At 40.1% G+C, this 27,594-nt stretch overlaps 1 protein-coding gene across 5 annotated transcripts in view; it reads left to right on the top strand.

The window, feature by feature from the left end:
• Window positions 1-27,594, top strand: part of TSPAN9 (tetraspanin 9) — a 277,123-nt gene that overhangs the window by 97,719 nt on the left and 151,810 nt on the right. Inside the window, exon 3 of one of the 5 annotated variants that reach the window (XM_065584192.1) lies at window positions 21,243-21,343. The exons of the other annotated variants lie outside the window; for them this stretch is intronic. The gene's annotated coding sequence lies outside the window, so the exon portion shown is untranslated. The remainder of the gene's footprint in view (window positions 1-21,242; window positions 21,344-27,594) is intronic. 5 annotated transcript variants of the gene reach the window in all.

Raw genomic sequence — 27,594 nt, 5'->3', positions numbered from 1 at the left:
TTCCATCCAGGACACACCACACGATCCATTGTCTACAGCCAAGCTCTAAGATATAACCGCATTTGCTCCAATCCCTCGGATACAGACAAGCACCTACAAGATCTCTATCAAGCATTCTTAAAACTACAATACCCACCTGCTGAAGTGAAAAAACAGATTGACAGAGCCAGATGAGTACCCAGAAGTCACCTCCTACAAGACAGGCCCAACAAAGAAAATATCCTTGTAACAAACCCCGATGCCAACTCTGTCCACATATCTATTCAAGTGACATCATCATAGGACCTAATCACATCAGCCATACCATCAGGGGCTCGTTCACCTGCACATCTACCAATGTGATATATGCCATCATGTGCCAGCAATGCCCCTCTGCCATGTACATTGGCCAAACCGGACAGTCTCTACGCAAAAGAATTAATGGACACAAATCTGACATCAGGAATCAAAATACTCAAAAACCAGTGGGAGAACACTTTAACCTGTCTGGTCATTCAGTGACAGACCTGCGGGTGGCTATATTACAACAGAAAAACTTCAAAAACAGACTCCAACGAGAGACTGCTGAGCTGGAATTGATATGCAAACAAGACACAATCAACTCCGGTTTGAATAAGGACTGGGAATGGCTGAGCCATTACAAACATTGAATCTATCTCCCCTTGTAAGTATGCTCACACTTCTTATCAAACTGTCTGTACTGGGCTTCTTGATTATCACTTCAAAAGTTTTTTTTCTCTTAATTAATTGGCCTCTCAGAGTTGGTAAGACAACTCCCACCTGTTTATGCTCTCTGTATGTGTGTATATATATCTCCTCAATATATGTTCCATTCTATATGCATCCGAAGAAGTGGGCTGTAGTCCACGAAAGCTTATGCTCTAATAAATTTGTTAGTCTCTAAGGTGCCACAAGTACTCCTGTTCTTCTTTTAGAGGAATGGAAATCTCGATGTTGAATTAGATTTCAATAAAGTGTATAAATGACAGCAGGGCAACCTCTAATCACTCATACAAATTGCTGAAGTGTATCTACAGAGCTGGATTAAGAGGGAGGACCCTTACAAGTGTCATGGCAAAAATGGACATACAGAAAAATAGAAGTTATTTCTCTTTAAGCTCTGAAGAGGAATAACATTCTAGAATTGAACTCACAACCCTGGGTTTAGCAGGCCAATGCTCAAACCACTGAGCTATCCCTCCCTGTAACCACTTAGGGTTCTCAGCCTGGTTAAAAATCCTGAAAAACAAAACACCTCTAAATGGCTGTAAATGTCTCTCTATTTCTTTTTTACACCTTAAAGAAGAATCAGACCTATTTTTCTGCAAGTCTGTTTATCCTTTGATCCTTGTAGCCTTTTTAGCAACAGATTTAGCTACATAGAGATGCCATGTAAAGGAGAATTTAAAATCTTGATCCCATTTGAAGTACAAGAGCTGCTTATTATTATTTGTTATTGGAAGTGTAGGGGAATTTTGCCATGGATTTTCATTGGGACCACCACTGAGTCCCATATGTTGTTTTCCCTTTGGGTAATAGCAAGCAACAGATGATTTTAATAAAACATGCTGCCTTGCTATCAGGAGAAGCTCCAGAATGAACTTGCCTGGCTCCCAGTCTTAGCCTTTAAATGATAAATCCTGTCAGGGCATGAGAATCCATTTAATTCTTTAAGAATGAAAGCAACATGAGGTACTCTGACTGTGTATGAGCAGGATTCTTGTGTGTGGACGCTAAAATAAACCGTATTATGTAGTTATGCGAGAGCCAGTGGAAGGCAGATAAGTTGAAAAGATTTTAATTATTGTAACAGTCTCAGGAAAGGTTTCTAGCATTTCAGGCATCTAGGGGACTAGTTTTATACAGGCATGTTTCTGTTTGTTTCATATAATGTTCATTGCAAAGTAATTCAGTGCAGTAAATGCAGACAGCAGAGCACTGCAGAAGAGGTGTTTCCATATGCTAATAACTTCTCTGAAAGGAGCGCATGACAAAGAGGTTAGAGGCAGTGTGACTAATAATCTTTCAAAATCCCAAGGAAAAGAGTACACAATGTATGGCTGCAGCAGAACTAAACATGTGGACAGGCTCATGCAAATGACAGGACCATTCACAACTGTTACAGTCTTTAACAATAAGGCAATTATTTGGGGGTGTTCACAGCCGTGTTGTGTTCATAGTGCTTGGACAAAGTGAATTGCCCTGGGTTTTCTTTTGAAAGTCTAGCCCTATATGTAGTCTTTTTGTGAAAGGCTTTACTGATTAGACCAATATACATTATTCATATTCCTGAACTGAGATTCTTTCTAGCACTTAAAGGGACACTATCTACTTTAATCACACTTCTGTCCAAAAAGTTTTGCCCACTCTTGCTACACTGACAGTGGAGATAACTGGAATGGATAGAAATGAGAGAAAATAAGGATTTTTCTCTATTTTTTTTCAGTTTGTTTACTTTGTGCATTTGACAGCACTCTGAATAGTAGATTCACTGATTTCCTGTTGTCTGTGTGGGTCTTTCACAGGGCAACAGGGAAGAGAAAAATATTTAAAGGAACAGAATAAGATGATTGTAAAAACCACAAAAATTGGCAAGGGGACTCAAAATATGTGTCGTACCTGAAACTATTTTTATCTTATTTTTTGTTTTAAATAGTGATATTTCATGTTGATGGTGTTCCTGTGAGAATAGAGTGGCCTGAGTTTGATTCTGCTTCATAAACTGCAGTTCCAGAGCAGTTTCCCCAAACCATCTCCTTATCTGCAACAGCAAAAAGGAATTCCAGTATCTCTGTATTTAAGGATCGGGATTGCCTCTCCTATACAAATCACTTTAATTTGGGGTCTTAACGAAATTTACTATTGAGGAGATTAATTCAGCCCTTTGTCTGTGCAGCTGGTAAATCTCCAGGGCCAGATGGATTTCTTGCAGAAGTTAATAAAGCCTTTAAATAAATACTAATGCCTGTTTTTGCAAATATGTTAGATTTCTCTCTTTCTGGATAAGGTCCTGCATTCTGCCTAATTCACTCCTCCACTGAGGTCACCTTGCAGTAGAGCAGGAAAGATCTATGAGATTGAGGGTTGTTTGTTTGTTTTTGCATTTGTTGTGCCTGTTCCTTTTGTTAAATGTGGGTTTTAAACCCCTGGCCAAGACATTAGTTAACAGATTAGAAAGGATAATTACCAAATTAATTCACACAGATCAGACAGGCTTTATGCTTTATAGATACTCAGCTGATAGGATGAGGAAGTTGCTAATTTGCCAGTTCTAGCTACTAATAAGAAATGCATCCTTTTTCTTTCTGCTCTGAAAATGCTCTTGCTTTGATTATATATCACTGTATTGTACATCTTAAATTTGACAATGTTTCAATGCTTGCAGCTGTCATTATACAGCAGGCAAGTCAGCCATCTCCATTATCCATCTAAAACTCTGTATCAATGGAACCTGATCTCTGCCTTTTAAGCTTTAAGATGGGGGTTGATGAGGGTGGGTGGGTTATCAGACATTTAGTCCCTCCCATCCCCAGTTTTAGGGACTGTCGCTATTAAATTTTTGATTGAGGTTGTTGGTCTGAAAATACAGTGGACGTTTCTGGTGATAGTCGGAACATCTGGTCCCAGTCCTCATCTCATTGTACTTAAATAAATTAAAACATAAGGCTTTTATGAACTTTAAATACAAAATTAAAAGGACACTCAACGTATTAAGGCCCCCAAAATTTATATTCAGTGTAGTATGCAGCATCCCTGGAAGATGTCTTACCTAGTTTCCCCCCCAAATATTAATGTTATATATATTAATATCAAATGTTTTTCCAAAACATTGTTTTTAGTAGTAGCCAATTCTGTTGCACTCACCACTTTTTTGAGAAATGTGCATAACTAATATTTATATAGCCTTCATCCTGAAGGGTCCCAAAATGCTTTATAGATCTAACAAGTTGATTTACAAATTGTGTGCAGAGGTCACTTCTCCTTCCAATTAAATCTGTGGAAACACATGGCAGCTATTCAACAGTGCTTCACAGTGGTACCCGATAGCTTCGGGTAAAGACGTATGTAAAGTTACGAGGTTTTTCCTGCCTGTTATGAGAGTGTGGGATACAGCATGGGAGCCTTTTTGTGATCCTTGGATTTCTTGTTATCTGAAATGATTGAGAAAAGCTAATTACATTTTAAATACAAGATATACTTATAAAGCAGTAAACTGGGATAATCTTGAGGCAGACATTTGAAAGCTAGAATGCACATGAACACTTCATTAATGAGCATCCTGTTTCTCCCCCCTATAGCTGGGGTATTGATGTAGTCTAAAAGATCCAATTAGAGCCCATTGATGTTTGAGAGAGCCTGTATAAACACAGCAGACGTATTAGCTAAGGGCAAAAATTAGGCATGTGTACTGTATGAGTTGAAAGTTTGGGTATTGAGCATAATAGATATTGTCCGAGAGGCACTGACCTGGAATAACTGGCAGCACAAAATATTTTGAAAAGATGAAGAAACTTTCTCAGCTTTATTTGCACCACAGTAAACAAGTAAGCTCAGATTCAAATGATAGAACAGGTATAAAATGCCATTCTCTTCTGAATAGCGACTATGCAAAAAGGGAAAATGGCACCTTCTTACTCAACTGATCTGTTCCCTTTGAGTATTCAGAGAACCATAGCTGCTGACTTTACTGATTTAAAATAAGCTTTTATTATTTTATATTCCTGTTAACTTTATAGAACCCCAACAGTGTGGCTCTGGGGGAGAGAGCTGGATTCTGTTCCAGCTCATCAAAATCAATTGAATTATTAACTAAGTTTCAGTTGCAGTATCTACTTAATGCACGGGGCAGAAAAAATTCAGGTTGGATTTGAAAAAGCACCTTGTAAACGGTGCTGATTTGATCTGGAAATGAGTGACATGCAGTGAACATGGGATGCCAAAATGCAATGTTTACAGTCACTTTTCAAATTGGAATTACCCTTTAATATTGCACATTTGAGTATAATATATTTTTAAAAAAGAAAAATGACTAGAAGACATATTCTTTTCTTGATTTTAGGGAAGGATGAGTGGGCTAAGTTTTCTTTCCGTTTGCAGTGGAGGGGAGTGGCCACATTAGTAATAAAGTTTTATATCATATCTTCCATACCAGTGTTATAGAAATAATAAATAATATACTAGAGAGTTCTGTAATAAAGTCAGAGAAGTAGAGGGAAAAAGAAATTGAGAGGTGGCTAGTGGGAAGGAAGAAATGTTGAGTTTCAGGTATGATTGCAAAAAGAGATGATGGTTCATAATGCAGAGCAATACAGAGAGGCTGTTCCAGATGGTATAAGAAGGTTCTTGTATCATTCTTGGCTGGATTGTTTGACAGGAAGGAGGCCAGTACCAGGGGGGTGGATGGGGCATGAGCGGCAGAATAGAGGCAGAAGACCTATGAAGTAGGTTGGATAAAATCCATGGAGCAGTTTTGAATAAAGCTCTTTCCTTTCGCTTCAGAGGCAGTGATAACCATGCTTAGCAGTGGGTCTGCTTCATAGTAACTGAGACTGGGGATAAAAACGTACTTGGCAGCGCATATACTCTTCCTGATAAGCTACTTGGTTACCTGTCTGACTTTTGAAACTCTGAAAGGCCTCTTTAGTGAAGGTGAGCTGGGCACAGATGTCAGCAGTGCTGTTGGAGATAGTGGCTACCCACAGTTGTTTTTTGGTGGCACCATAATCTGGCTCTTCTAGGACAGTATTTTACCTAATCCCCAGCATCTTTGCTTTCATGGGATTGTAGCTTTTTACATTTTGCTTCCAAAGCCTTTAATTTAGTTTGCCTTTTAAAAATCAATCCTGACAAAAGGCATGCAACTTTGTAAGCATTTATTAACACACATTTGGTAGATTCCTCTCTATCTAAGACGAATGTGCAGTACATAGGATGAAGCAACATGTCAGTTGCTTCTGAAACAAAATGCCAACGTCCCAATTAATTTGCAAATGGAAAATATCTTCCTTTGATGAATGTACAAAGTGCTGCTGTTAAAGGCCAATCGATATTTCATACCATAACTGCTGCATACTTGCTACATGCCTAAATGGATCAGAGAAGGTTGAATGACATAGCTATTCCAAAATATCTGGGTTTTTTTTCTTTTAAGCACTGCTATGAAGAATTTTAGGGAGGTTCTCAATCACTGGGCACTGACCAAACGTAATTTGGTCCTCTTGCCCCCTAACCTCTCTGATGGTGCCATTGGCATTTTCAAAATTGAAGTGAATGTGGGCTTGGCTCTTGGAAGGCAGTCAAATGCCTGCTTCAATTCTTTACACCCTATGTTAGGCTCTGCATGCCTGGTATTGCAGCTAGCGCCTGGCATTCTCGCCAAATGTAAATGAGTCCTCCTCAATGCAGATAAGGTCATAACACTATAGATTAGATATTGTAGTAATACTTCTGCATTTGAAATGGCTCCTTAATTCATACACAATAAAAGTTAGATGGCTTATACCGCAGACCAGGTAGTTCCACTGCTACATAATTTCTATAGATCGGTAGACAGCACCTTATAGAATTTTGACCTGATTTTTTCCCCTCCTTTCCTTCTTTGTCATTTTTAAACTCTCACATCCTAGCATTAAGAGTTGACAGGGGAATCATGAAGCTCCTGACTTGCAGCACTGTTATATAAACCTGCTGGATTACACTAAGAGGTTTACCTTGGTTTCATTTGTACACCATTCCTCATACCGAATAGTTTAGAACCATTTAGTCTGCATTCTTGTGAGGTGAGTAAAATGGATACAGTATCTGCCTCCTCTGGGATTCAAATTTGACTTCTCTTTGCCAAAAAGAAAAAAAAAGATTTAATTGCAAGGCTGTTGCTTTATTGACACATCCTCTGTTTAATGTCTAAGCTGGCAATATCCCATGGTGATGTCGCAGAGCAAGCAGGAAGATGCAAATGCCTCAATGAGACCCATTTAATAAATCTAAATAAATAAATAAAATTAAAATAAATACTGATGAGCTGGAGACAGGAAGGAAATCAGAGAGCTTTCCTCAGAGAAATGTTGCAAAACTAGGGTAAAGCTATGGAATAGGGTTCAGTCAATCTAGCAGGATGAATGTTGGTCCCAGTGCAATGGCTTGTTTGAAGTCATGCTACATAGGGGTGCTTCAAATGTACGATTATGAATGAAGCCTCCTTTTATGATTCTCGTCTTTTATTGTCCCCAGCCTTTGCTCTATACTTAATTTGAGTTATTCCAAAATGTTCTTTGTGGCTGCCGGAACTTCTCCCCTGAAAGGAAAAGGGGAAAAAACAGTATAGCAACATAACCCATTGTCACAGTTGGTAGCCTCAGGAGGAAGGCCAAGGATTAACAGCCATGGAGACTGAACTATCCTCATGTCTCTAAAGGTTTCTGCTCCAGAGCCTTGCCGCAGCCATGCCTGCTGCATGGACTCAGCCTATTTTGCTGAGGGCTTCCGTCTTCATGGTTGTGGTTCTGCATCTTTCACAAATGCTAAATTCACTGGATATGTTTGGAATCGGCTATGTACTTGGACAACAGTGGCATGCTCCTTAAACTGAGTATATAACCTGGGGTGAGTTTTTGGCTCCAAATCGTGTCCTCACAAACCACATTTTATAAACAGTCTCTTGATTTCCATTAGTTATGCCCATCTATCTGGGATGCCATTCTCCACTCAAAAGCCAGTCAGCCTCGTCTTAAGTTGGAGACTCTGGGCAGTGGTGTGTTAATGAGAAAGGAAGCCTCCGGTAATGCTAAAAGTGTGCTCTCCATTGCAGGCGTCTCTGCTGTCTTTGTGCCAGCCCTGACGTATTGGTATTAAATGCCTCCGTTCATGGGATCACACCTGCTTACACTTAAGTGCCAAAAAATGAATATTTGAGCAGTGAAGGAATGGAGGTTATGAAAGGAATGTGCCGGGAATTGTGTCTTTATCACAGTGCGGCTAAGCAGCTTTGAGAGAGGTGTGTTGCCTTGTAAAATTGGTTACTTGCTTGTGAAGTTATTTGTCGTCCTCTTGGATCTTTCCTCCTGTGGAGTCATATTTGATGGATTTTTTTTTTTAAAAAAAAAGATCATTTATATTGTGACATATACATAGAGGCCAACCAGGTTGGAACTGCGTTGTGCTAGACACTGTACAGACCTATAGGAAATGACAGACCCTGCCCCAAAGAGCTAATGCTCCTATTTTCCCCCCAGAGAACTTAGACTCATAGACTTTAAGGTCAGAAGGGACCATTATGATCATCTGGTCTGACCCCCTGCATGCTGCAGGCCACAAAACCGTCCCTACCCTTTCCTTGACTCTGCTGATGAAGTCCCCAAATCCTGTGTCTTAGTGACTTCAATTGGCAGAGAACCCTCCTGCTAGAGATCCCTGCCCCATGCTGCGGAGGAAGGCGAAAAACCTCCAGGGCCTCAGCCAATCTACCCTGGAGGAAAATTCCTTCCCGACCCCAAATATGGCGATCAGTAAGACCCCGAGCATGTAGGCAAGACTCTCCAGCCTGACCCTTGTTAGCCATTATACTGTTTACCTACCATTGCTTGGTATTCCTCAGCTAATATGTTTTACCATTAAACCATTCCCTCCATAAATTTGTCTAACTTAATCTTAAAACCAGACTTGTAGTACCTGCGGAACATAGGTAGGAGAGTTCCCTTGTTAACAAACTCATATTGTGCAGGTTAGGAGAAAAGAATAATCTCATACCAATCGTCTCAGTTATAGCCTGAGTCTCATGATATTTGATGTGTTTCTTAAAGCCCCAGCTCGTGGAGTCATGGGGCTACATGAGAATCTCAGTTTACATTGAAGAAAAGAAAAAAAAAAAAGTTAATCCCTCAAGGTTATGGAGAAAAGTTTGAAAACATGACACCTAAAGGCTCAAAAACCAGAAGGTGAATAAAAAGAAGCCAAAATGTATTATTTTTTAAAATCTCAAGATTTTTAAGCCAATCTCTTGATTTTTGAGGGCCTGACTTGTGATGTTGGAACACTTGGGGTTGGCAATGCTGTGGTGCACCGACCGTTATCTGTGTATTCCATCTTCTGCACTGTGCACAGCTTCCACTCCTCTAATCTCTGTTTATGTGTGCTGTTATAAATCATTTCTCTGCATGTAGTTCTTGGTGTTGTGGAAATGAGACTATAACTGGTGCTACATATGTATTTGCATCACTCTGCTGGCCAAGGTTGGTTTAGCTGATGTCAGCTAGTTTACAGGAGGACTTGTCTTGACAGCAGGGCCGCTTCCCATTTTACCATGAACACCTTTACAAGTTCACAATTAAAAGTACTGTAGCATGTAAAAAATGCTACACATAGGATATAGAACTGAGACTACCAGGGTATTCCCTTGTAGGCCCCAAATTTAAGTAGCTTGTGTTTTTTTTTTAAAAAGAGAATTTTGCACCTAATATTATAGAGAGAGTACAGACTGTGAAAAGGTGTTGATCAAATCTAATTAACTTCAATTTTACTAATGTAAGGTGTAATTAGAAACATAGCTGATTAAATCAGTTAAAGTATGATTTTTAAACCTATGTCCTTTTAAAAAGGGTCCAATCTTCAATATATCAGAAGAGATTACTTTACTAATTTCAGAAAAACATACAGCAGAGATAGAAGGGGGCCTGAGATGGGTGATTGAAATGATTAGAGACAGGGAGAGACTTCCATATTAGGAAAGACTGAAAAGATTAGAACTGTTTAGATTAATGGAGAGATTAATAAAAGGGGATGTAATAGAGGCTTACAAAATAATGAATAATACACATTGAAAGCAGATAAAAGGAAGCACTTTTTTACATAATGCACAGTAAACCTATGGAACTCACTGCCAGAAGATAGTGAGGCCAAGATCTTGGTAGAATTTAAAAAGGATTAGCTATTTATGTGGATATGAGAACATATTCCCAGTTACGCAAGATGAAAGAAAAACAATTAGAAGGGATACAAATTTTCTTGCTTCAGGGCATAGATTAACCATTCTTCTGAAGCATCTGGTACTTTCCACTGTCAGACAGGATATCAGACTAGATGGACTAATGGCCTGATCTGTGATGGCAGTTCCTATCTTCCTGTAGATATTACTTTCTTAAAAGCTGCTGGTGAGATAGTTGATCTGGTTGCTTTAGGAATGTCATTCTAACATTTCAATGCAATTGTTTTCTCATGCTCCCTGTTGTTTCTTGTTGATTGTAAACTCTTTGGGGGAGGGGCCATCTTTTTGTTCTGTGTTGTACAGTGCCTAGCACAATGCCCCTCCTCCTCCAGCCCCACAAAACAAGTAATAATGAATGAAAAGAATAGACTTTCCAGATTATAATTCCTGGAGGGAAATGTTGTGATGATGAATTACATTCTAAAATCTGTCTTTGAAGGGTCATTTTTGGGTCTAATTTGGTTCAAAATGAGGTTTCGTTTAATTTTTTTAAAACAAATGTATACCAATAGAAATCTGTCTCTGAATTGAAAATATGTAGGGGTTTTTTTTTTACAAATAAAGTTCCCTGTAGTTTGCAACTCAAGCAGTGTAGTTTTCTGCTAGTGTGTATGACTTTATCAGCGTAATTGACTAGACAAGACTATAATCAGAACTGCAGCTGAGTAGTAGTCTGTTTTCATCATCCAAGTTGAGAGAACTGCAAAAACTAAACAAACAGCAAAATAATGTAAAAATAAATTGAATTTTAAAAATATGGAGTTTATTTATAATCTTAAGGCATTGCTTATGACTGAGATAAGGAAATGTGCTGATTAAATATGTGATTTTTTTTTTATTTTTTTGCACAGAGAGTAATTTAAGCCTATGAAGATGAGCTGCAAATATAATGTATTGGCTTAACACGAAGCACAGGGTGGTTAGTGGAAGTTTTCTCTCCTACCCGAAAGTCTAGATTGGACAGTCATAAAATGCTGGCCAGATTAGTTCAAAACAGTGTTTGATGTTTTGCCAGAAAGAGCAAGAGATTTTCAAGCATGCATATCTATGTCCTCTGTGGAGCATTTAGAAATATTGGATTTGCTTGGTCAGTAAATTTCCAGTGATGCATAGTAATAAACCACAGTATTCATCACATTTCACTTGATTTGTGCCTACTAGAATTATCTTTCACTAGCTGCAGCAGCCTGAACACACTGATAAGTGTTTATTTGCTAATATTTTATCTGAGTATCATGGAGTGCAGTTCTGGCCGTTAGAATGTATCAAGCTATTTATTAGGTGGTGGATTATTACAACGGATACTGAATTGAGGAAACTGGCATGCAGATCTGACACATCCTCTATTTTTAGTTTCAGACCTCTAGTCTGATCTTTGACATTCATACCCCATATATGCTCTGCATTAGCATGTCATTTCATCAGCAGCATCTGATCACAGCAGAATAGCATCTCATGACGTTGATTGCAGATATTTCATTATCTGACTTTGAGACATGGCGACACCTCGTCTCTTATGATGTATGTGGAGTCTGGAGTGTGAAATCAAATCCAGAACCCTAGTGTATGCTATTGGCAGCCAATCTTCTCAGACAGAACACTGCTGACCAAATGTCATTGGATGTTTGGCACAGTGGACTTTCCGACAATGGGACCTTTTCTTGTTCATGTGTGGATGTTGGTGTACCCAGTGGGGACACCATTTTAATAGGCAAAATTGTATGTTTTGTCAATGTGAATCGTATAAATATAGTTTGTTATACAGACAAATTAGACTCCTGTACCATGAGTGGCAGTGGCGGATTAATGATTTTGCTGCCCCTAGGCCCTGAAATAATTGCCGCCCCCAGCCCCATATGAACTTATTTTAGTTTTTTTACAAATTTGTTTGAACTAAAATGAATCTAAATATCATTAAAATAATTGAACATTTACAAGTTTTATTATAAATAAAATTACAAGTACAGCGGACCCTCGCTTGAACGTATGTCTTTATAGCGCGATTTCGCTTATAGCGTGGGACCGCGCATGGATCCAAAACCTCAAGTTCAAGTGAGGGTCTGGTGTATATCAAATATTTATTTTTTATTTTATGTAGATACAGTAAAAGAAATAAAAGTATGTGAGTAGTAAGTAGCTACATTTGTTTACGCCTACACCTTTGAGCAGCAAACTTATTAATTAAGTCTGTATAATCCAGAGAAGTTGTAAGATCCTTTTCAATTGTCAGGAGAGAAAGAGAGTTTAATTTTTCTTCACTGAGATTAGCCCTCAAATAGTTTTTCACCCTTTTTAATGCTGAAAATGATCGTTCTACTGAACAGTTTGTAGCAAGTGTACAAACGAACATTCGGAAGGCAATATCAATATTTGGATATACTGAATGAATGTTTTGATTTCGAAGAAGGCTGCAATATTTTAAAATTGATTTCTTTTAATTTTCAGGAATTTCGACATCTTCCAAATACAATCGAAAATGTAGACATTCCTTCACGAATGATTCTTCTAAATCTCCTTGGTAGCATAGCTGTAATTTTTTAGCGTATCTGTTGTTGAAGTATTGGTAATGTTAGAGAGAAACTGAAATCTGCCATAAATTTCTTGATACTCATTACTTCTGCGTTTTAATTCGGAGCATACAAGGTCTAGTATTGTTAAAAAGGTATCTACTTTACATTTATCTCTACCACACATTTCCACTTCACCTTCTCGTGTCTCATCAGATTGAAGTTTACGCTTTCTTTTTCGCTTTGTCAAATTCATAGTCTTCAATTTCAGAATTTTCTTTGGCTTTCTCTTCGTACATATCAAACAAGTCCCATATAGAGTTAATGTATCCTGTGACGTTGTGCAATCTATATGGTTTTATAAAAACTTGATAATAAGTCAATATAATGTAACTGAGATAGTTTTAGAGAAAATACGGTAATAAGTGAATGTAAGTAACTGGGATATGCCTCATGCAAAAGGTCTCTTGTAAGGTATCATCACAAAGCTTATAATCTACTGAGTGTGATCATCTGATTTGTATAAATGTACCACTCTTGTATCTAAAACTAGAAATATAAAATGTAACTCTGAGGGCCTATTGTAATTGTGTAAAGTGTGGACCATTAATGATGGTTTGGAATCTTGATGACTCCCATTGTCTGCAGATGGCTGTATTTACCTGTGAGTCTTCCTGTATATGTGTGTGCTGGCAAGTGAGTAATGAAGTCTTGTAGTGACATGTGATCATGTCACCTGAACTGGAATCCATCTTTAACCTGGTGCTTTTCCAGTGAGGGGGGGTGGAAACCCAGAGAGACAAAGAGTTCCCGCCTTATGCAAAAGATATATAAAGGGGGGAAGAGAACAGAGAGTGAGAGAAGCCATCATGAAGAATCCCCTAGCTACCACCTGAGCTGCAACAAGAGCTGTACCAGGGGAAAGAATTGTGCCCAGGCCTGGAAGGTGTCCAGTCTGAGAAAAACTTACTGAAACATCTCTGAGGGTGAGATTATCTGTATTTAGTTTGATTAGACATAGATTTGCGCATTTTATTTTATTTTGCTTGGTGACTTACTTTGTTCTGTCTGTTACTACTTTGAACCACTTAAATCCTACTGTCTGTATTTAATAAAATCACTTTCTATTTAGTAATTCACTCAGAGTATGTATTAATACCTGGGGGAGCAAACAACTGTGCATATCTCTCTATCAGTGTTATAGAGGGCGAACAATTTATGAGTTTGCCCTGCATAAGCTTTATACAGGGTAAAACGGATTTATCTGGGTCAGGGCCGGCTTTAGGCCGATTCAGCCGATTCGGCTGAATTGGGCCCCGCGCCAAGAGGGCCCCGCGCTGCAGCTATCAACCCCGCCCCCAGCTCACTTCCCCGGCCCCTCCTCCCCTCCCCTGAACGCCCCGCCCCCTCCCCTACTTCCCGCGAATCAGAGACCGTACCGGGTGTCCCCCCCCCCTCCCTGCGCGGCTCGGGTCGTCTCCCCCCCCCGTCCCCTCCGCGGCGTGGCTCGGGTCGTCCCCCCCCCCGGTCCCCTCCGCGGCTCGAGTTCCCCCCCCCCCGTCCCCTCCCGCGGCGTGGCTCGATTCCTGGGGGCAGGGCTTGCAGCAAGCCCCGCCCCCAGGAATTGGGCCCCGCTCTTGCTAAAGCCGGCCCTGATCTGGGTTTAGACCTCATTGGGAGTTGGGCATCTGAGTGCTAAAGACAAGCACACTACTGTGAGCTGTTTTCAGGTAACTTGCAGCTTTGGGACAAGTGATTCAGACCCTGGATCTGTGTCTGGAGCCAGACGGGAGTGTCAGTTTCAGCAAGACAGGGTGCTGGAGTCCTGAGCTGGCAGGGAAAACAGAAGCAGGGATAGTCTTTGCACATCGGGTGGCAGCTCCCAAGGGGGTTTCTGTGATCCAACCCGTCACATATCCTATTAGTGAGTTGTAGAGTTCTATAATTGTCCGTATATCAATATTAACATTTTGCAGTTTTTGGCTAGTTATATGAAATTGATCCAAGAGTGAGCTCCAAAATACAGCCATAAAAGCTGCCTCAAGTCGATTGAGTTTTTGCTGCAGGCCTGCAGCTTCATTACGTGTAATAGGTTTCTCAGTAGCATCTTCCTTTATTGTATTTAAGGCTTTAATTATAGCATTCCAGTTTTCACTCAAATTATGACATGCTTCCACTCGAGATGACCATCGAGTCTCAGAAAGTCTTTTTATTACTTTACTGCCTGGCTTCAAATTAAATAGTAAAATCTCCCACCAGTGAGTAGAGGCAGAAAAAAATGAATAAAGATGTTGGACAGTTGAGAAAAATGAACATGCTTCTTGACAACTTTCTGCTGCACATACTCCAACCAGATTTAAAGAATGTGCAGAGCAAGGCACATACACAGCATAAGGATTTATATTCTTTATTCTTGCTTGCAACCCTCTATATACACCAGACATGTTAGTGGCATTGTCATACAACTGGCCACGGCAGTTTGCGATATCTAATCAATAACAATTCAAAGTTGAAAGTACAGCATCAGCTAATTGTTCTGATTTGTGGCCAGTATTTGGTAAAAAACAAAGAAACCTCTCTATTGGTATGCCATCATTGTTTATATATCTCAGTATAAAAGCCAATCGATCAACATGAGATATGTCGGGAGTTGAGTCAACGCTTATCGAGAAATATTTGGCTTCTTTTACTTCTTTAATAATATTTGAGATCACATTTGAAGCCATCAGTTTTAAAAATTCATTACATATATAGGATGAAAGATAAGATACGTTACCTGGACCTTCATTTCCGTAACATGCAATGTGATTTGCTAAAAATGGATTGAATTCTGTGACAAGCTCAAAGGTCATCATGTAATTGCCATTATAAGGTGATCCAAATTTTTCCACCTTACATCTAAATGCAAGTCCTCTGCTTGAGAGTTTCTTTACCGCTGCTACAATCCTCTTCAACACATTTCTCCAATAAATAATTTCTTCTTCCATTTGAAATTTTAAATTCTTATCAATTCTTCCAGATATCTCGCCTCTCTTCACCATTGTCAGTACACACATTTTATGTTCAGTCGAATTTTCATGTTCACGTAGTCATGCTGATATGTTTTTCCAGTCATGGTATCCACTTATTGCCAAACTAGAGATCCCTCCGAATAATCGACATGGGGCACAAAACATGGCTCCTTTGCTCTCCGAATATACAAGATATTGCTGTGGCTTTACTTCACCATTTAAAAGATGTCATTCAAACACATTTTTTGTTAGAACACGCATTTTATCAGTATATTGTCTTTTTGAGTTAGTAAAATCACTACTGATATTTTGTTTAATACCATGCGTTGATAAATACTCAATTGTAGCATCATTCAATATCCATTGGGCTGAGTCGTCACTTATGGTAGAAATTCAATCTGACATTGAAATATCTGATTGACGTGATTCACAAATCTCTGCAATATTGTCAAAGTTATCCAGAGCAACATGATTCTCAGTAATCTCTGATATGCTAGTATTTGGAGCATTTTCTTCAACACTAACCGCAGCTGGAATTTCTTCATTAGTTTCAGTATGTACTTTAATCACATCAATATTTTCAGTATCAACACCAATATTTTCACTTTTTACTTCAGTACTACTTTCAACTATTTTTTCTGTCGCACTGTCGGCACTAACTGATACAACAAAGGAATCTATTTTGTGCATTTTTGCTATAATTTCATTTTCCCCTTCTTTCTTTTGTATAGCATTTTTTTTGAACTGAGAACCACTTAATTTTTTCCTTCCAGTCATATTATTAACGTTTAGGATTCTCGCGAGTATGTTTACTAAATGGTGTCATTGGTGGTTTCAATACGTGCTGTGATTGGTAGAATCACTTCTTTTTCCTGGTTTCCATGAATTGGACAGTTTGCTCTTATGGCTAGGTGGTGATCTGAATCCCTGATCCTCCCACAGTGACTTTTGGGCTCAGTTTCTTCTCTCCCCTTCCTTCAAAAAATGGGAGGGGAGCGTACCCTGTAATGAGCGAGCAGGACATTTACAATACCAGTGTTGTATTAGTAGAATCCTGGTGTTCCATGTACAAATCAGTAAGATTAGACAGTAGTAATGGGAGATACTTGTATTTGCAGATGCAGGAGGTAGTATGCCCACTTGACTGGGACTCAAAAGGGTTCTATTCCTGGTTCTAACTCAAGCCTGCTGAGTGACCTAGAGTCACTTCACCTGTCTCTGCCTCAGTTTCCCCATGTAAAATAAAGATAATGATACTGATCTCCTTTGAAAGCTTTTTGAGATTTACAGATGGAAAGCACTGTATAGGAGCAAGGTAATATTATTTATTATTATTTTGTTATGTTTGCACACCCCAATATGAATATCCTCTAAACATGACCTCCAGTTTCGCCCCATCCTCTGGTCTGTCTGTTTACAGACTTACTTCTTTCCAGTCCAGTGCATGGGATGTAGATGCCATCCAGAACTGTCTTTCACTGGCCTCTTTGTGTTGTGGAAATTCTCCCTCTTTGCTAAAGCCAGGAGAACAGGTCAGGTGGTGCCATTGGCTCATGTCTCTTGACTCATGCTGGGCACTGTGAAAAAACCACTGCGGGAATCTTCTCTTCTCCATCTTTCTGCGCAGTCAGCACCAGTAGCTGGTAGTTTAGCAACTGCTGGTCAGACAGGCAGATATAGCAATGCTTGTCATCATTTCCAAGCTCCACTCTGATGCCTAAAAAATCAGATTGTGTGGCTATATCTGAATGTAGTACAGTGGCTGTTACTCAAGCTATTTGGGAAATGAATTATTCATTGCACCCTTCTTTGCTAGATATTATGGAGTGAATATTATTATTACTTTATATTTGATATAATTGTTACATGTTTTACACTTCAAATTACATGGGAAGTTGAGATTGGTAAGAGAGTGGGAAAGCCCAGAATATAAATTAACAAGAAAGGTGGCTCTCTGCACTGAGAGGAGTACTTGCCGGAGTCATAAGCCTGGTTTACGCTAATCAGTTAGGTTGACATAAACTGCCTTACATCAACCTAGCTGTGGAAATGTCTTCACTTAAATTTGGCGCCTGTCAATGGTAAGTGCCTTTCTATGCCAATTTAGTAACACCACTTCCCCGAGCACTGTGGACAAGTGGTGGGCAACCTGCGGCCCGCGGGCAATCCACTGGCGGGCCACGAGACAGTTTGTTTATATTGACCGTCCGCAGGCACAGCCGCCCACAGATCCCAGTGGCCGCGGTTCGCCGTTCCTGGGACGTGCTGGCCGCCGCTTCCCGCAGCTCCCATTGGCCGGGAACGGCAAACTGCAGTCACTGGGAGCTGCGGGCGGCCGTGCCTGCGGACGGTCAATGTAAACAAACTGTCTTGCGGCCCGCCAGCGGATCATCGACATTTACTGGCTTTCAGGAGCCATCCCACTGCACCCCATAGTGACAATACAATCGATACAAGCGCTCCTGGTAAGGACACCCACCGCCGACAAAAGCCAAGTGTGCGCACGCAAAAGTGATTTAATAACTATGGTGGCTGTACGCAGATGTAAGTTAGGTAGACGTAATTTTGTAGTATATATACAGCCATATTCTGCTCTTTCCAGTCCTCGTTATAGATCCACATCTCCCTTGCATAGCATTCATGTATCTTGAGTTGTTGCCAAGGTGGACTGATTTAAATCAAAGTGATTTAAATAATCAGTTAAAATCAGCAAACAGGAAACCTTGATTAAAATTGATTATTTAAATCATGTTTTGCTTTTTTACTTTTTATTTTCCTAAAGAAAGGTTGATTCCCATTGATCAATAACGATTAAAGCATGTTGGTTTGCAACGAAATGTAACTTTTACACTATTGGGATGCTTCTTTTTGCTAACTAGGAGAATACATTATATCTAGATACATTTATTTAAGCATTTATATAGCTTAACTTTTTACTAGATGATGATTAATTTTTACTTGCAATTTATGCCATGTTCTACTTGGATGGAAATTCGAATTCCATGAATGCAATAAAACAGCATTTTACTATTATTGGTATTTTTAAATAAAATGAAACTACCTTAAATGTACTAGACACACAAAGAAAAAAGTTGATCAAAACTTGTTTTGCATTTAAAACTAACTGATTTATTAAATGAAAGAGATTTTATTTGTAGTTAGTGAATTGATTGTTTCTGGTCACTAGGTCCTTCAAGATTTTTGAACTAGTAGATCTCATCCTCTCTCACTTACTTTTTATTTGTAGATTGGAAGAGGGAAACAAATTATCCTGATTTTCAACTTCCAATTGGTTTCTTAACTTTGAATGAACTAATTGAATAAACTGAAGTGGAGAAAATATTCTCTCTGTACCTGCAGAAGATGCTACTGCTGCCAAAAGCTAGTTTAGCAATTCAACACACTCATATTCCATGTTAGCCAATGACTTCCACCAATTCAGTGGCTGGACTTTCTTTAAAACTTGGCAGCAAACATGTACAGCTTAATATTATTTGTTATATTTAATTTAAATTGTTTTAATAGATTATAAATTTAGTCCTTAAGATAGGTTGTCAATTTCAAACTTAATTATTAATAGGTTTATTTTTTTAAACATACACCTGTATTTAATTTAAATAAAAAATCCAATTTATATAAACATAAAGCATTACGTTTTAGCTATCCTGATTGTGTCTTGATCTACTGACAGAAAGAGGGCAGTCATCAAGTTTCCTGGCAACAGTTTAGCCTTTTTGAAAGCCTGTTGTACCTTGGGGAAGGCCTGAATAGTTGAATTCTTGCTCAAAGGGATGTATGGAAAAAAAATGAATATGAAAAGTGTGTTCTGGGGATGTTTTGCAGTGTACAGCTGTCCCCCTCTCAGTAATGTCCTCTCAGTTCCCCATCTGTAAAATGGAGATAACAACACAGCCCGGCCTCACAGGGGTGTTATGAGATTAATACATTAAAAATTGTGAGATGCTCAGAGGCTACAGTGATTGGGTTCTTTTTTTCCCCTTTTGGTTTTTGAGCTTTTGGGGGTCATATTTTCCAGTCTTTGTCTGCAATCATGAGGGCTGGAAACTTACTTCCTTTAGTTCTGATTCTCATGCAATCACATGACTTCAGGTGAGAAGAACACCAAATAACTTGAAGCTTGCAATAAAATCGCAGGAGCTGGCAATTACTGGGTGTGCATCAGCCTGGAATTGTGGACTACTGCATTAGAAAGAGGTATATCGGAGCAATCTAAGTAAGTGATAGAACAAATTTTACTTGCTCTTTAACTTACCAACATTGAGCCTCCTCTCCCCGTCCATCTCCCCCAGATTCCCTGCAGCACTCTGTGCCATGTATCTATCACAGGCTAGTGTCCTAAATGCTCATCTTTGCGATAGGTTGGGCCTTAATTTTGAGAGCTGTGGACTGGAGTCTTAAATCTGTTTGTTCCTTTACTGTCTTTGTGCCAGATGCTTGAATGTGGGAACGAAATGGATGTTTGGTAGAAAATCTCATGATTCAATAAAATTTGGATCAGATTAATGAAACACATAAGAGGATTCTGAATGTTTTCCATGCCGTAATTATTCAAAAGAAGGGCATCTGAGATGGTGTGGGAGAGGAGAGTGCATTTTACTGTAAGGTCACGCTAACATGCAGAGGGAGCCTTAGGTGCTGCTAAATGGCCTTACTGCAGTATTTACCAGTCAAGTCTCATTCACATGCAGAATGAAGGGGAATGGCCAGTGACCGTACAGTATGTTTTTAAAAAGACACCTGGTGTAACGGGGGTGATTTTGTCAGGCTAAGCAAACAGTTTGGTATAATTTATTAATCGAGCCATGCAAATGCCGAGTTGGTGTTCCAGCAGAAATAAGCCAGATGTAATCTCCAGTGCTGCTGCATAGCCTCTGCGTCAAGTGGCAAAAAGACTCAGGATATCTTTATTTATTTATTTATTTATTTTTATCTCCTAGAACTGGAAAGGACCTTGAAAGGTCATTGAGTCCAGCCCCCTGCCTTCACTAGCAGGACCAAGTACTGATTTTGCCCCAATCCCTAAGTGGCCCCCTCAAGGATTGAACTCACAATGTTGGGTTTAGCAGGCCAATGCTCAAACTACTGAGCTATCCCTCCCCCCTGACTCAAATTAAACTGGAGCTTGTAAATTAATTGAGTGCTGCTAGGGCCTGATTCTGTGAGGTGCTGGTTAGCCTTCCACTCCCATTGTGCCCAGTGGAACGTGAGACCATTCAGAAGCACAAAGTGTTGGTGCCTTGGACCAAAATTTTCAAACTTGGGTGCTTAACGTTAGGCATTTACTTAAGTGGCCTAGCTTTCAGAGGTGCTGAGCTCTAGCAGTTCTCATTGGTTTCACTCAGAAATTTTGGGTGCTTAGCTCCCATGAAAACTAGGTCAGTTATTTAGGTACCTAAATATAGAATCAGGTGGCTAACGTTTGGGACACAAGTGTGGGAATATTGGCTTTAGTAATGAACAGAAGAATAAAATGCTTTTGAATTTGCTGCAAATCACAAATACGTAATGATCTCATCAGGCTCACTGCTTTTTTATACCTGCCACAAGTTTTTCCCAGCCATCAGAGCCTTTGGATGAGATGTCAATGGTGTTCTACAAAGATTTGAACAAAAAAATGAGCTAAATATATTTCTCTGTGTTGATTGCCCTAAATAACAAGAGGTATAAAGTAAACAATCAACTTAATATTAACTTAAATCTGATTTCTCCTTGTTTGTTTCCAAGTTGTGCTGGACAGTTCCATTCCTCTGACCATCCCAACCTGTGTCCTTCTGTGATGTCATCACAGCCCTTCAGTCCTGGGGGAAGATGAGAGCTAGCCTAAAGTGAGATCAGAAAAAATGCTTTAAAATATATATCTTTATAGCATGGCTTAATTCCATATGGTATACAATAATATTTTCAAAGCCTCCACTTATCTGATGCTTTGTCTAGGCCAGCTTCACGGTCTAGCAAGTCTGAGTGCTACTAGGTTAGCTGTGACAGCACGGTACTGTGCATTCTGGCACATGCAGCAAAGCAAAACTCACCAGTCTTCATTTCAAGGGGGACTCCAGAATTTATATTAAACAAAAAAACAGGCTGTGGTTCCTGGCCAATGAGAGCTGTGGAGCTGGCACTTATGGCGGGAGCAGCATGCGGAGCTCCCTGGCCTCTCTGCCACCTAGGACTGCAGGGACACGTGGAGCCGGGTAGGGAGCCCCTGACAGCCCTGCAAACCTCCCCCCCCTCCCCCCCAGCACCAGTGGGGATCCTGGGCCACTTCCCCCAGCACCCGCCCCACTCCCAGACTGCCCCCACCCCCCAGAGAACCCACGGCACCCTGCCCACATTTTAGTTAGGGGTATATAGTAGAAGTCCTGGACAGGTCATGGGCTGTGAATTTTTGTTTACTACCCTTGACATGTCCATGACTTTTACTAAAAATTCCTGTGACTAAAACGTAGCCTTATTTGTAATTGGTATGGTGCTAAATACCTCATTGACCTCTTAACATTTATAGTAATACCTAGCGCTTATAAAGAACTTCTCATGAGTAGATCTTAAAGTTTTATAAAGGAGGTCAGTATCATTATTTCTCATTGTACTGATGGGAAAACTGAGGCACAGAGCAGTGAAGAAAATTGCCCAAAGTCAACGAGTGGGCCTGTGGCAGAGCTGGGAGTAGATCCCAGATCTCCTGAGTCCCAGTATAGTGCCATATCCATTAGATCACACTTCAGTCACAAAAGTATATTTGCTTAGCCTGAGATCTGATCTGCAAGGATGACCCTTTGCATTGATGCCAATCATTGCTGACTTCAGTGGGGTTCTGTGCAGATCCAGGGCTTTGCAAAGAGAGATGCAGTTGCAAGATTGGGGAATTAATATGCCTCTATGGTTACAAGTTCAAATTTAAGTTACTTTTAAATAATATACTTTGAAGACTTGTAATATTTGGCGTTTTTCTTAAAGCCCCAGATCCTGGAGTCATGGGATCATGAGAGAATCTGAGCTTTCATAAGAAAAAAAAAAAAAAGTAAATTTCTAGCCATTGTGGAGAAAACCTTTAAAACATGAACCATGAAAAAGCTTAAAAATCAGAAGGCAAATTAAAAAAACCCATCCAAATATAGTATTTTTAAAAAGCTTATGATTTTTAGCCCAATTTCATGATTTTTGTATACTTGGGACTGGCAATACTGCTACATGAATGTATGACATTTAAAGGTAGGGTAAATGATACAAGGATGGAAACAATTTCACATAAGGAAAGTACTGGAAATCACAAGAGGAAAGCCTTCCTGTACCCTTGTTAAAACATATACTGATTTATATTTTTCATTGTGTTGTGTAGTGTAGGAACAAGGCACAAGGCCACTCAGAGTAGGCAGCGGAGGACAGGTACACATAATGTTATTACTTGACTGAGACATTAATAAGAGTACATTGCAGGAGATTCAAAATTTCAAAGACAGGCAGGCAAGCAATAATTGTTCATTCTATTGTCAGTTCAATGGAACAGAACATTTAAGCAGAACCTGTGATGCAAATGAGCCATTGCTATCTTCTAACAAATGATGAGTTTTGGTGAAATGCAATGGAAATGTTCATGCAAATCCCTTTTAATAAGAAAACAAGTCTTTCATAACATTTTATGTCAACTTAGCTATGGCCCGATATTGAAAAGTTGTAAAAACAAGCTTTTAAAAAACTTAAGCCCAATAAAAATGTTTCCACACTTAAAAAAATCAAAAAATCCAATGAACGGAGTCAATTTAAAACCCATAAACATCCCATTCAGTGTTTGAACCTCAGGGTGGGTAAATAAATAATTATCACCACTTACAGATGGAGAAACTGAGGCAGAGAGCTTAAGATTACCAAAGGTGTGAGTTTTCACATATACATATAATTTGCAATTATACAATGTAAACTTTTGTGCTGAAGATATCACTAAGGCTATGATTTTGTCATGGACATTTTTAGTCACGGGCAATTAGCAAAAATTCAAAAAGCTGTAACCTGACCCTGACTTTTACTAAAAATGTCCATGACAAAACAGGGAAGGAGGAGGGTCCAGCACCCTGCCCTGCTGTGGCTGGGAGCTGCAGCCCCTGCTCAGTGGCTGGGAGCTGGGAGGGACCCCCACCTGTGGTGGCTGGGGAGCTGCGGCGGATCCCACCCCGCATCCGTGGGGACTGGGGAGTTGTGGGGGATTCCTCCGCACCGCCCATGACCCCGGCAGAAGCTGCTGGGGGATCCCCCTCCCTCCCCCCCCCCCCCCCCGCCACCTGTACCCTGCAGCTCCCAGCAGCTGCGGGTTGAAGTCATGGAGATCTGCTGGTGGAGATCCGTGACCAAATCGTAACCTTAATTATCATTTGTGCTTCCTTAGTACACCTCAGTGTAAATATTATTGCTGTTTAATACAATTAAATATTTGTCAGTTAGGAGCATATCTACATTTGTATGTCAGCTTACAGGGAAAAGAGTTCAGCTTAACTTGGGAGTTTAGAAATATATTAACTTTCAGATCTGATGGACAGCGGGGCAAATTCTTTACAATAAACTCTCACTAAAGTGGAGGAAAGAACAGTTTAAAAGATCTTAAAGCAACTATCTGCAATTCAGCGTGAAAACATTAGAACAACATTTTGAAGACACCGTGGCCAAAATTTTCAAAAATAGCTGGGCTTCTAAAATCATATTTAGGTACCTGCCCAATTTTCGAAAGTGCTGATCATGCAGCAGCTCCCAGGTTTCTCAGACAGGGGCATACATTTGAATTTAGGAGCTTATCTTTAGGCTCCAATTTTTGAAAATCTTGACCCCTGAGGATAGCTCACGAGAGAGGCAAATACAGTTCCCATCATCATGACAAAAAATAAAATAAATATTAGGATATTCACTCTTTCATACAATTTTGTTAGGGTATTTGTCTGTGAAACCTAGTGCTTGAACACACTGGGATGTTATCTTGCAAACACATACACACCTGAGTAACTTCACTCACGGGGAGTAGTGATGGGACTACTTATGTGAGTAAAGTTCTTCATGTGCTTGATTACTGGATTGGAGCCTGTCAATGTTGAAGCTAGAGAAGAGAGACAAATCAGTGTTATGTATAGTGCATATTTCATGGCAAGGTAATGAAAATACTTAACAGAAAGCAGAACTTGTAGAACAGGTCTGTCACTGCAGATACATCGTATCTTTATAAAATCATAGAAATATAGAGCCGGAAGGGACCTTGAGAAGTCATCTAGTCCAGCCCTCTGCTCAAAGGCAGGTCCTAGTAAACTTAGACCATCTTGACAGATGTTTGTCTAACGTATTCTTAAAAACCTCCAAGAATAGGGATTCCACAGCTTTCCTTGGAAGCTTATTCCAGTGCTTAATTATCCTTATAGTTAGAAAGTTTTTCCTACTATGCAACCTAAATCTCCCTTGCTGCAGATTAAACCAATTACTTCTTGTCCCACATTCAGTGGACATGGAGAACAATTGATTACTGTCTTCTTTATAACAGCCCTTAATATATTTGAACAGTGTTATCAGGTCCCCCATCCGTCGTCTTTTCACAAGACTAAACATGCCCAGTTTTTTAAATCTTTCATAGGTCAAATTTGCTAAATCTTTTATCATTTTTGTTGCTCTCTCCAATTTGTCCACATCTTTCCTAAAGTGTGGTGCCCAGAAATGGACATAGTACTCCAGCTGAGGCCTCACCAGTGCCGAGTAGAGCAGACAATTACCTCCCGTGTCTTACATATGATGCTTATGTTAATACATCCCAGAATATTAGCCTTTTTTGCAGCCTGTATCACATTGTTGACTCGTATTCAATTTGTGATCCACTATAACCCCCAGATCCTTTTCAGCAGTACTACTGCCTCACCAGTTGTGCATTTGATGATGATATGATCATAAATTTAGTATTAGTATATAAGGATGACAACATATTACAAGGTGCTGCTGGGTATATAGATCTAAGCTTGAATAAAAAAAATGGATTATGTGACAAAGTTCCTCCTCTATCTTGGTGGGTCCTGCGCTTATTGGCGGATTTTCTTGCCGCAGAGATTCACCATGTGGGTTGGGGAACAACCCAGAGACCTTCCCCTCTGGAAGAACCCACAGTCCAGGTCAATTGGGAGGTTTGGGGGGAACCCGGGCCCGCCCTCTACTCCAGGTTCCAGTGGACTGCAGCTGTCTATAGTGCTTCCCGTAACAGCTGCATGACAACTACAATTCCCTGGGCTACTTCCCCATGGTCTCCTCCAAACACCTTCCTTATTCTCACCACAGGACCTTCCTCCTGGTGTCTGATAACGCTTGTGCTCCTCAGTTCTCCAGCAGCACACCCTCTCACTCTCAGCTCCTTGCACCTCTTGCTTCCAGCTCCTCACACTCATACCACAAACTGAAGTGAGCTCCTTTTAAGACCCTGGTGCCTTGATTAGCCTGCCTTAATTTATTCTAGAAGCTTCTTCTTAATTGGCTCCAGGTGTTCTAATTAGCCTGCCTGCCTTAACTGGTTCTAGCAGGTTCCTGGTTACTCTAGTGCAGCCCCTTCTCTGGTCACTCAGGGAACAGAAAACTACTCATCCAGTGACCAGTATATTTGCCCTCTACCAGACTCCTATACCCCACTGGTCTGGGTCTGTCACAATTATTATTTTCTAGGGCTGTCAAGCGATTAAAAAAAATTAATCACGATTAATCGTGCAATTAAAACAATCGCAATTAATTGCACTGTTAAACAATAATAGAGCACCATTTATTTAAATTTTTAAATGTTTTCTACATTGTCAAATATATTGAGTTCAATTACAACACACAATACAAAGTGTATCGTGCTCACTTTATTTTTGATTACAAGTACTTGAACTGTAAAAAAACAAAAGAAATAGTATTTTTCAATTCACCTAATACAAGTACTGTGGTGCAATCTCTTTATCATAAAAGTTGAACTTACAAATGCAGAATTATGTACAAAAAAATAACTGCACTCAAAAACAAAACAATGTAAAGCTTTAGAACCTGCAAGTCCACTCAGTCCTACTTCTTGTTCAGCCAATCACTCAGACAAACAAGTTTGTTTACATTTGCAGGAGATAATGCTGCCTGCTTCTTGTTTACAGTGTCACCTGAAAATGAAAACAGGCATTCTCATGGCACTATTGTAGCCGGCATCGCAAGATATTTACGTGCCAGTTGTGCTAAAGATTCATATGTCCTTTCATACTTCAACCACCATTTCATGCATCCATGCGGATGACGGGTTCTGCTCAATAACAGTCCAAAGCAGTGCGGACATGTTTGTTTTTGTCGTCTGAGTCAGATGCAACCAGCAGAAGGTTGATTTTCTTTTTTAGTGGTTCGCGTTCTGTAGTTTCCTCATTGGAGTGTTGCTCTTTTAAGACTTTTGAAAGCATGCTCCACACCTCGTCCTTCTCAGATTTTGGAAGGCACTTCAGATTCTTAAACCTAGGGTTAAGTGCTGTAGCTATTGTGATAGACCCAGGTCAGTTGGGTATAGCAGAAGGCAGATATACTGGCCACTGGATTAACAGTTTTCTGTTCCCTGACTGACCAGAGCAGGGGCTGCTCCAGGCTAATGAGAACACCTGACTCTAATTAACCTGCAAAGAGTCAGGTGAGGCCATTAAGCTAATGTGACCACCTGACTCTAATTAAGGCCCTGCTGATACCATAAAAAGGGCTCACTCCAGCCAGGGAGCCAGAGGAGAGGAAGTGTAGTTGAAGGGCTGGTTAATGAAGACACCGTCAAGTTATTGATAAGGGAGCACTAAGGTAAGGGTGAAGAAGGGAGAAGCAGGAGAGCTGTGGGGAAGTGGCCCAGGGAAATGTAGCAACTCTGGCAGTGAAAGGTTGGCTGCCAACAGCTGCTACCATTGGGGTCCCTGGGCCGGAACCCGGAGTAGAGGGCGGGCCCGGGTTCCCCCCAACCCACCACTACAGGAACACCTCCTGGGAGGGGAAGTCAGGCCCCTGTCAGGACAGGAGGCTAAACTGTTCTAAAACAAGCCCCTAGGGACAACAGAAACGGTGGGAGTTTTCTCACCAACCT

The sequence above is a fragment of the Chrysemys picta genome, chromosome 1 (genome assembly GCF_011386835.1).
Source record: "Chrysemys picta bellii isolate R12L10 chromosome 1, ASM1138683v2, whole genome shotgun sequence".
Classification (NCBI taxonomy): Eukaryota; Metazoa; Chordata; order Testudines; family Emydidae; genus Chrysemys; species Chrysemys picta.
This window is presented reverse-complemented; position numbering and strand designations above follow the sequence as displayed.